At 38.4% G+C, this 11644-nt stretch overlaps 1 pseudogene; it reads left to right on the forward strand.

The window, feature by feature from the left end:
- Nucleotides 1–262: 262 nt before the first annotated feature.
- LOC147630944 (signal recognition particle RNA) lies at nucleotides 263–409 on the forward strand (annotated as a pseudogene).
- The last annotated feature ends 11235 nt before the right edge of the window (nucleotides 410–11644 follow it).

The following is an 11644-nucleotide window of genomic DNA, read 5'->3' on the forward strand; positions in this document are numbered from 1 at the left end:
TTATTATTATTATGTTGATTAAAGAAAAAAGAAAAATCCCAAGCTCATGGTGGGCAAGAGAGAAAAGGGAGGGAGGTTTATTATTAGTCCCACATCGAGAGTAGGATGTAAAACGCTTAACCTAGAGGATGCCAAACGGGAACCAGCAAGAGCTTCATCCCGGGTGCAGTAGCGCCTTCGATCCGCGTCAGCGGAGGGACGTGGGCTGGGATCGGACGCGTGGCGCCGCTGTGCAGGACCGGTTGCTGGCACATCTTGTGGCGCGCCCATCTCCAAGCCTGGAGTGGAGGTATTGGCACCTTGCCGGAGGGTGAGGTTGTCTGCCATTCCCTGCAGTGGGGGGGACCGCGTGTCAGGCCGGGAACGGAGCAACGATTACCCCCCTCTCCCGGCAGTGGAGGGATAACGCCAGCCCTCGTGCGGCTGCCGACCATCCTCACGCCGCCGCCACTGCGAACCCCAGCCTTTTTCTAATTCTCTTTTCCAATTAATTATTTAAATATATCTTTTTATTAGAAAAACAAAAATAAAAAGTAACTTCTCCCTGCTGCTTGCAGACACCCTGAAGAGCGATAGAGGAGAGCGCTCGCTCTTCTTCTATAGAGAGAGAGAGAGAGAGAGAGAGAGAGAGAGGTACCAGTTTTTCTTTTGCGTTTTTGTTTGGTTGTGGGTCTTTTTGTTTGCAGGGACAAAAACGACTCGGGCACAGAGCTATAGCTAGGCACCCACCTTGGTGGATATATATATATATGTAATGCCAATCGTGGCTTTTTGGCCATAGCTCAAAAGGTAGGTGTCAGTTGGCTAGCTGGGCCGCATGGCAAGGAAGAAGCCATGTTTGTTTTGTTTGTTTTTTTGGGGGTTTAAGGGGGCTTCTCCCATGCCACATTGTCATACATGTCAGAAAAGACACCCCCTACTGTTTGTTGGTGGCTGGCGGTTGTGGAGTACATGATGCTGAGATTGCTAAAAAGAGGGGACTCTGGTGGACAGAGAGCTCAACACCACAGTAAGTCTCAGACAAGCTTTTGGATTTTGTGGACTGCACTGATTGTAGGCAGGCATGGGCATGATCAAAGCGCATTAAGTACAAGCATTTCAAGGGTGTCTTGAGAAATGCTGTCTCACGTTTGTTGGCAGCTTGGGGAAGCATACAAGCATAGACATTGGCCACTAAAGCCACGTTCAAGGAGGTCCATCACACGGACATCGTGTTGGATCCAGGCCTTGCAAGGGCTAGTAGGCCCGGCAACCACATACTGAGGCGACCGCGACCAAGAGTCCAGTTGTTGTTGCAACCATACATGGATGGAGGCTTTGGTTCTGTGGGCGACCACAACCACCACACATTTGAGGGGACCTTCACAATCATTGGGCTGGAACTCGGCTACAGGGGACCTGAAGCTATTGAGACAGCGCAGGAATCAAATCCCTTTCTCCTTATTTATCACTCCATGGCTATGGTGTGAGCTAATGAAGGTATTCTTCACTGCAGAGATGAAACCTCTTACCAATTGGACTACCACCCTGTTGTTGGCAATATGAGAGCTTTTGGAAACAGGTTTTGATGTTTGCAACATCCATATTCTAAAAAAGAATGGCAAGCTCAGGGCATGCGTGGATTTGAAGAAGGTCAGTGTGGCAATGCGGACACATCATTGCCCTTAGCATATATTGAGCATGTTTTGGAAAGAGTGGTAGTAGGGGGGGGGGGGGGGGGGGGGGGGCAGAAGCTTACAACTTTTTGGATGCATTTTGGGATACAATCAAGTGTCCATGGCCCCTAACGATCAATATAAAATAGTATTCACAACAACTACATGGGGAACGTTTCCTTACAAAGTCATGCCGTTCAGCTTGACCAATGCTCTGGTGATATTCCAGAGGTTAATGTGTACTACATTCAAAGACTACTTACAAAAGTGGTTGGAAATATTTATAGATGATCTCTGTGCACATTTACGATGGAAGGCAAACTCAGATTGCCTAAGAAAGATATCTCAAAGTAAAATTTGAATTGCATATCCTTGAACCCTTTGAAGTGTCAATTCTGGGTAAAACATGGTGTGATATTGGGTCACATAGTGTCAAAAAATGGTATTTCAATTGATGAGAGTAAAGTGAAACTAATTCTAAAACTACTACCACCCAAAGAAGTTTAATGACTCATGCGTCACATGGGCTATTATAGTAGACTTATTATCGCAGTTTACACTGAGATAGTATGTGCACTATATAGGTTACTCATAATGGACCAAGGACTATTAAGAAGGCATACAATGAATTGAAAAAGGCTTTGGCAAGTGCACCTATTTTCAGACCACCTAATTGGGACTTGATCTTTCATGTTCACAACATTAATGCCAATTTTACGAGTGTGTTTCTCGCAATCACGTGAATTCAAGCTAGACTACCCCGTGTGCTTTATGAGTAAATCACTAAACGAGGTGGAAATGAACTGCGCCATTACATAAAGGATTGGTGATGGTTTATGCGGTTAAGAAGTACATGCATTACCTGCTTTTGCCAATAAATTTGTGTTCTTTGTAGATCAACAAGCCTTGTTATACCTTGCCAATAAACCTTTCATAATTGGGCGAATTATGCGATGGTTTCTCTTATTGATGGAATTTGATCTGACTATCATATTTAAGAAAGAGAAACAACATATTTTGGTAGACCATATGTCAAGGACCCCCAAACGGAGCACCCGCCATAGAAGTTAATGATGATTTACCAAATGCAACTTTGTTTAGACTTGACTTGGTCCCCGAATAGAGCGAAAAAAATTTCACGTATCTCGCTTATGGATTCCCAACCAATAGGCCTTGAACAAAGATAGGATGCAATCGCTTATTAAGTTGGCATCCCCCAGTTAACTATATAAAATGGGTAAAGACCATAGAGACCATGTGCTAAGGTGTTGTGTAACGAAAGACAAATTGCTTTCTATCCTAGAGAAAGCAAATTGTGGAATTGTGTGAGGACATTTTGCTAGCTAAGTGATAGCTCGCAAGATCTTGCATGCCACTTTATGGTGGTTAGCCAACTATGTTTGGAGATTCTATGGAATTTGTGGATAGGTGCAACGAATGTCACCACTTCAATGTGCCTCATAAGAAGGATAGAATGCCTCTAACCCCTATATTTATGCACCACCTTTCATCCTTATCGTATTCTTAGATTCTATGACATTATTACTACACATTTAACCTCTTTAACATCTACACTAGTATATGTTTTTGACCAAGTGAATATAGCCTACATTCTTGGAAGGGGAGGATGTACGTGCTGTGACCCTCCAAACCTGGATGAAGGTGTAAGGGATAGATCAAATGAGGAACATACTTCCCCTGTCCATAGGCCTCTCATTTCTTTAACTCTAGAAAGTAAAGAAAATAAAAATGAGGAGATTACTGACAAACCAAGGGACACTTACCATCCCTCTTATTCTTCTTTCCAAAATTTTGCGTTTCCCACTAACACTCTTGACCCCAAGGAGTTGCCGGAAGGTATGCAAAATGTGCATTGAATCCTCCACAGCTAAAAGATCCATTTCAAGAATCAAGGGCTATCTCTACCAATACAAATGCCATCTTGATGTCACCCTAGTTATGCCAGGAGCCAATGAATATGAATTGATGTTTAGAATAGGCGATTCACGCTCCTACAACCAAAGCTCATGCTAAAAGTATTACAGTAAATCACACCCCTCGATCCAACTACATCGATCTTGCCAAAGGCTTATGTAAATGCAGATAAGCAGCCATGGTTACCTTACCCCGTTAGAGGTCCTAGGCAGCTAGAAGTGTAAGAACGAATGTCAATGATGATAGGGGATGGAACTTTATGGGAAAATATGGCTATGTAGCCATGGTTACCTTACCCCATTAGAGGTCCTAGGCGGCTAGAAGTGTAAGAACTAATGCTAGTGATGATAGGGGAGGGAACTTTATGGGAGAATATGGCTAAGCACACAAATCTTTCAAATCCAAAAGCATGCAAATCTTGCAAATCCGAAAGCACGCAAATCTTGTAAATCCAAACTTAGTTGATCTACTAGAAATCAAAATTATGGTATACATCGTCAACTACCACTATAAGATATGGTGGATAAGTACCATGTAGAACAAAGAGGAGGTTATGAACAAATATAACCAAATGTTGATGGTAATTTCATAATCGATTGTTACAACATCTAGCAAACTCGGAGATCACACTTCCTAGAGGTATCAAAATCGGTAGTTATGTACAAAAGAATGCCATAAATAATTTGAATGGATCCCCTATACATGCCAATAAGAAGAAATTATCTAAAGCAGATTTTAGAGCTCATAAAGAAAGGGACTCCCATAATTGTTTCGAATTTTTCTTGTTTGAGAAAATAATATCTTTACTACCTTAAACTAGTAGTGCAAGTACACATTCCTACTATCATTAAATCTTGGTGAATCACTCTAGATCTAGTGATTGTTACAAACAATCAGATTTTTTAAATTACTCATTATCTTTCTTGATCAGCAAATGAGTATGCCTACACATTCAGTAGCAAGGAAAGATTAAAGTTTGATCTAAATAAGGTCCTAGAAGAGGACAATCTTCATGTTCCACTACCACAATCTTGGATGCATACCCTCCTCCATGCATATAACTTTTGAGGATATGATCAACACAAATTTTTCAAGGCTGTTCTACTACCCGAGGTGCACCCTACCAGTAACTACGAACCTTGAGATCTATAGTAGATCCGAAGCCTCTAAGAAATAAAGAATCTACAATAGGTAGGGGGATGTTAATCCCATTTTGGGTTAGTTAAACATCTCTTCTCCACACATGAGAGATGCCTTGTAATAAGTGTCAAGAATGATAGTATAAAATGTTGTGTTATGAGAAAAGCTAGCCCAATGACGAAGCTCAATATAAGTTTTTGGGCACCACCATAATGAGAAAGCTCACTATAAATGTTTGGAAACCCAAGTGCGAATAAGGGCCAGATGTATACGTGTAACTTTTTCTCATCTTCAAGGGACAATCGTCCTTTATTCCAAACGAGTCTTGCTTGTCTGGTTGCTTTCTGATGCTCTAGTCTTGTGTGTGAGAGAGAGTTAAGAGTAGTTTGCATGATTCTTAGTGCATGTGCCTCTTGTCCATTGTGTAAGAGTAAAGCGAGAGGATTAAGAGACCTTAGAGAAGCATGTGGAGATCCTTGTGGTGACAACAAGGAGTAGGATTAGGAGCAGGAGAAGCTAGCATCAACGAGACAGAGTAGCTAATTCCCTCTGAAACTTTCATTCTGACATAACTTTTCTCTATCCTCAAAATTAGACTACAAGTCTTCTTCCAAAAATGAATTAGGTCGAAATGGAAATTCTTATCAACTTAAGATTGAAAAATAATCACTTACATTACTGTCAATAACTTGATGAATTCTGGGGATTTGTTCTTGATCTTAATCTTGTAATTGTCTAACTAAATTCAAAAATTATAATGTTTGAATAGGTCTATAATTCTTGAATTTGTGAATCTTACTTGTAAACAATGAAATCTTAAGGGAATCTTGAGCTTAAGCTTAATCTTAAACTTGAAATCAGAACTTGAATAAAGATGGACATCTTGTGCCCTAGTTGATAGCAAGAACTTGATATACTAGTAATGAATCTTGGCTTAGATTAAAAATATTTGAATAGACGAAAATTGAGAGATTAGTCTTTAATTAATCATAATTGCAATTCTTGAATAAATCTTGTTCTTAAGGGGTTTAAATCTTGTGGTTGAATATATCTTTGACTTAGAGCAATTCTTGGTCTAGAAAGAATCTTGTACTTGGATAGATCTTAAACTAGAACACTTGAAAATTTAGATAAAACTTTACTTGAAAGAATCTTGTACTCAGATAGATCTTAAACTAGAACACTTGAAAATTTAGATAAAGCTTTACTTGAATTGTTATAAACTTCATAATTGTGATTGGCATATAACTTAAGCTTGGTTTCTAGTCACTTGAGAGCTATTTCTTTACTTTTCTCATCATCACTAAATTCGATGGTTGGTGAAGCAATTGATAACTTAAATCAAAGACTGGAGAAACTTGCTTGGTTCTTGAATCTTCAAATTGGTCTTAATCTTGTATGAGATGCCTAGCAATCATTTTTACTTGAATTTGGGCAACTAGATCTTGAAGATAACTTTTGCTAATCTTGTCTCGATCTTTCTAGTTAGGTCACTGTATCTAAAATTCTTTTCAGGAGCTAAAGTTTTCTAACTAGGTCTAGAAGGAAATAATATTGAGAAAACAGATACAAAAGCAAAAACACCATATTAGTGAATTTGGGAATTTCCCAATTCCCATTTTTGAATACTTAAAAAAGGGGACATGGATAACATGTTTGTAAGTTTCTCAAAACCCTATCATATGACCTATCATTGGAAAGCGCCTAAAAAATGGAATCTAAAGAGCTATAAAGCGCTCATTTTGGATTAGTGGTGTTCAAGTGGTTAATCCAAACTTTTGACCACGTGTCCCAAACTTGTGGGAAATTCCCATATTCCCCAATATGGTGTTCAAACAAGAAATTGTATACAATAAATAATTTATTTATTTTTTTAAACACATACCTCCACCTTTGGTTAATGTGTCGAGTGCGTTAACCTCTTCAGTGTCAAGCTGTTCCTGAATAGTACGATGAATGGTACGATGGTGCGGATATTCACCCATTTCATGACAATTAAAAGAATAGGAAAAATTTAAAACAAGAGAAAAGATAGGATTTCTTATCTCATATGGAACGTCGAACTAGATGTGAATCTTGCCAAGTTAGCTCAATACACAAATGCATAATTTTTCAAGAAATAATCCATGTACTCTTTAAAATTAGAAAACTAGCCGTAGGTTAAAGCAACATTTTAATGATATCTTCACTAACAAGCTGTTTGTATTGTTCGTACTTCATGAGGATTTAGAAAACAACATTATTCACAAGAATTTGACAACTCTCAAAATTTCTCTTGAGGTAAATCCTAAAAATCTCTAGAATAAATCCAAACTAACTATATGTACATGGGATTCTTTTCCATAAAATATGATGGGAATAGTCAAAAAATATTTTTCTTTTGTAAAACATTTTACTAATCTCATATGGTAAGCTTTAAGCTTATTTGAAAGCTTATTTGAAAAACTTAACAAAGCTTTATAATAAAAGCTTTTTCAAGCATTTCTCGGCCTGAAACTGTCAACTCAGCTAACCTAAATTTAGAGAAGAGGTGGTATATTTATAGATATGGTCTCCCTTTTTTTAAAACTAAGCTTATATCAAAGCTTTATACTAAGCTTTATCTCATAAAGCTTTTAATATTTGATTTATTAAGCTTATTAAAAAGCTTATGAAAGCTTTACTACTAAAACTTGTAACCTGGCACGCCAAAGGCTGGAGCGTAAAAAGGAAACAGCCCACTACAACATCTAATAAAAAAATGAAAATAAACATTTTAAGCTTATAGCTAATATAATTAGGGTCTAAAAAATTTCCTCCCCCTTGAATTCACAGCTCACGGGTATCGCCGGTTGGATGGAGAGAAGAAATTCAAGAAATTCAGCGCCTCCTATTTGCGCAACCGGCCTGAAAATTCCTCATCTCCCTTAATTCGCAGCTCGCCGCCGGGTATGAAGGAGGGAGAGAGAGATTAAAAAAATCAATAGAAAATTTATATATATATATTTTAAAATCTATGAAGCTGCCCTTCAGGATGCGCTGGGCGCAGGCCGTCGGCTGGATGGAGAGAGGAATGATTGTGCGCTGTGCGCTACCGCCCGGGTGGTACGAAGGAGGGAGAGAGAGAAAGAGAAGAAAGATCAATTTTCAGAATTTTAATTTCTCACAGACCTTATTTCTCCATAAATTATAAATTAGCTCTTGGTGAATTATACACCGTCCGTTATAGATTGCTTCCTCCCTCAATGGTTTAGCAATTGGAAAGCTAAGCAGGATTGACTATCAATTTTGAAACCCATCCATACAGACAGATTAGGAAGAGGATTAGTGAAGAGGAAGGTGGTTTCATGGTTTTGGGAAACCCACTAATGGTTTTTCACCTAGTTTTACCCTTTGGCCAATAGATTGATGGAGATTCATTATCCAATCGTTAAAAACAAGCTTTATTTCATCCATACATAAACAAAAATCCCTAAACGTGTTCTTCTTCAATTTAAATTTAAGAAAATTACCAAAATCACCTCTGTTTTTGTCTCTTTCACCTCTTTTGACCGCCTTCAAGAAAATTAAATTACACCAAAGCTCTGATACCACTGCAACCGAACCCTTAATTTTCTTGAAGAGAATAATCAAAAGACTCATAAAAATTATATCAAATATCAAAACAACTACTTGAATTAAATTGAAAATTAAAAGCACATATCAAAACATAGAGCAAGAGAAAGAAATACTTCACCATCAACACAAGGCCCAACACAAGACTGGGTGCAATCTTCCCCCCCCAATGTGAGTGGCTTCTCCTCGCGTGGGTATTTGTGATATACATCAAAAGTAGGCTTTCAGCCAAAAATAAAGTATACATCCATATTTGGACTTTGCCATTTAATTAGTCTTTGTACTCAATTAACCTTTGTCCTCAAACCTTCTAAGGTTTGCACTATTTTTCTAATGCAATAATCTAACTTATGCACATATGCACATTACAAAATAAATCAACTAGTGCTCATACACACACTGTACAATAAATTGACGCATGCACACACACACATCACACTGATGTCAAAATAATATCAAACGCCATAGTACAGCCACAAAATATTGTGAGATATGTCCACACGCCATGACTCAATCCACCATCCGTGCGACACCTAAATCGGTACCCTCACACTGTGCAACACCTAAATCGGTACCCTTGCACACCTCATCACCTAAACTCATAAACATAAACCACGTCAGTAGTAATAATCAATTGACATCACATCAATCAATCCTAACGTGTTCATGATGACAAATAGGCATCATAAAAAATATATAAATTTAAATGACCATGATTATTATTCGAATAACATGGGTCATAACATAACCACCATAAAGTGGCATGCAAGATCTTGCGAGCTATCACTTAGCTAGTAAAATGTCCTCACACAATTCCACATTTTGCTTTCTCTAGGATAGAAAGCAATTTGTCTTTCGTTACACAACACCTTAGCACATGGTCTCTATGGTCTTTACCCATTTTATAGTTGATGCTAGCTTCTCCTGCTCCTAATCCTACTCCTTGTTGTCACCACAAGGATCTCCACATGCTTCTCTAAGGTCTCTTAATCCTCTCGCTCTTGCTTACTCTTACACAATGGACAAGAGGCACATGCACTAAGAATCATGCAAACTACTCTTAACTCTCTCTCACACACAAGACTAGAGCATCAGAAAGCAACTAGACAAGCAAGACTCGTTTGGAATAAAGGACGATTGTCCCTTGAAGATGAGAAAAAGTTACACGTATACATCTGGCCCTTATTCGCACTTGGGTTTCCAAACATTTATAGTGAGCTTTCTCATTATGGTGGTGCCCAAAAACTTATATTGAGCTTCGTCGTTGGGCTAGCTTTTCTCATAACACAACATTTTATACTATCATTCTTGACACTTATTACAAGGCATCTCTCATGTGTGGAGAAGAGATGTTTAACTAACCCAAAATGGGATTAACATCCCCCTACCTATTGTAGATTCTTTATTTCTTAGAGGCTTCGGATCTACTATAGATCTCAAGGTTTGTAGTTACTGGTAGGGTGCACCTCGGGTAGTAGAACAGCCTTGAAAAATTTGTGTTGATCATATCCTCAAAAGTTATATGCATGGAGGAGGGCATGCATCCAAGATTGTGGTAGTGGAACATGAAGATTGTCCTCTTCTAGGACCTTATTTAGATCAAACTTTAATCTTTCCTTGCTACTGAATGTGTAGGCATACTCATTTGCTGATCAAGAAAGATAATGAGTAATTTAAAAAATCTGATTGTTTGTAACAATCACTGGATCTAGAGTGATTCACCAAGATTTAATGATAGTAAGAATGTGTACTTGCACTACTAGTTTAAGGTAGTAAAGATATTATTTTCTCAAACAAGAAAAATTCGAAACAATTATGGGAGTCCCTTTCTTTATGAGCTCTAAAATCTGCTTTAGATAATTTCTTCTTATTGGCATGTATAGGGGATCCATTCAAATTATTTATGGCATTCTTTTGTACATAACTACCGATTTTGATACCTCTAGGAAGTGTGATCTCCGAGTTTGCTAGATGTTGTAACGATCGATTATGAAATTACCATCAACATTTGGTTATATTTGTTCATAACCTCCTCTTTGTTCTACATGGTACTCTAACACCATATCTTATAGTGGTAGTTGACGATGTATACCATAATTTTGATTTCTAGTAGATCAACTAAGTTTGGATTTACAAGATTTGCGTGCTTTCGGATTTGCAAGATTTGCATGCTTTTGGATTTGAAAGATTTGTGTGCTTAGCCATATTCTCCCATAAAGTTCCCTCCCCTATCATCACTAGCATTAGTTCTTACACTTCTAGCCGCCTAGGACCTCTAATGGGGTAAGGTAACCATGGCTGCATAGCCATATTTTCCCATAAAGTTCCATCCCCTATCATCATTGACATTCGTTCTTACACTTCTAGCTGCCTAGGACCTCTAACGGGGTAAGGTAACCATGGCTGCTTATCTGAATTTACATAAGCCTTTGGCAAGATCGATGTAGTTGGATCGAGGGGTGTGATTTACTGTAATAATTTTAGCATGAGCTTTGGTTGTAGGAGCGTGAATCGCCTATTCTAAACATCAATTCATATTCATTGGCTCCTGGCATAACTAGGGTGACATCAAGATGGCATTTGTATTGGTAGAGATAGCCCTTGATTCTTGAAATGGATCTTTTAGCTGTGGAGGATTCAATGCACATTTTGCATACCTTCCGGCAACTCCTTGGGGTCAAGAGTGTTAGTGGGAAACGCAAAATTTTGGAAAGAAGAATAAGAGGGATGGTAAGTGTCCCTTGGTTTGTTTGTAATCTCCTCATTTTTATTTTCTTTACTTTCTAGAGTTAAAGAAATGAGAAGCCTATGGACAGGGGAAGAATGTTCCTCATTTGATCTATCCCTTACACCTTCATCCAGGTTTGGAGGGTCACAGCACGTACATTCTCCCCTTTCAAGAATGTAGGCTATATTCACTTAATCAAAAACATATACTAGTGTAGATGTTAAAGAGGTTAAATGTGTAGTAATAATGTCATAGAATCTAAGAATACGATAAGGATGATAGGTGGTGCATAAATATAGGGGTTAGAGGCATTCTATCCTTCTTATGAGGCACATTGAAGTGGTGACATTCGCTGCACCTATCCACAAAATCCATAGAATCTCCAAAAATAGTTGGCTAACCACCATAAAGTGGCATGCAAGATCTTGCGAGCTATCACTTAGCTAGCAAAATGTCCTCACACAATTCCACATTTTGCTTTCTCTAGGATAGAAAGCAATTTGTCTTTCGTTACACAACACCTTAGCACATGGTCTCTATGGTCTTTACCCATTTTATAGTTGATGCTAGCTTCTCCTGCTCCTAATCCTAC

The sequence above is a fragment of the Cibotium barometz genome, chromosome 15 (assembly GCF_041138505.1).
Source record: "Cibotium barometz isolate CiBa-2024 chromosome 15, ASM4113850v1, whole genome shotgun sequence".
NCBI classification, from domain to species: domain Eukaryota; kingdom Viridiplantae; phylum Streptophyta; class Polypodiopsida; order Cyatheales; family Cibotiaceae; genus Cibotium; species Cibotium barometz.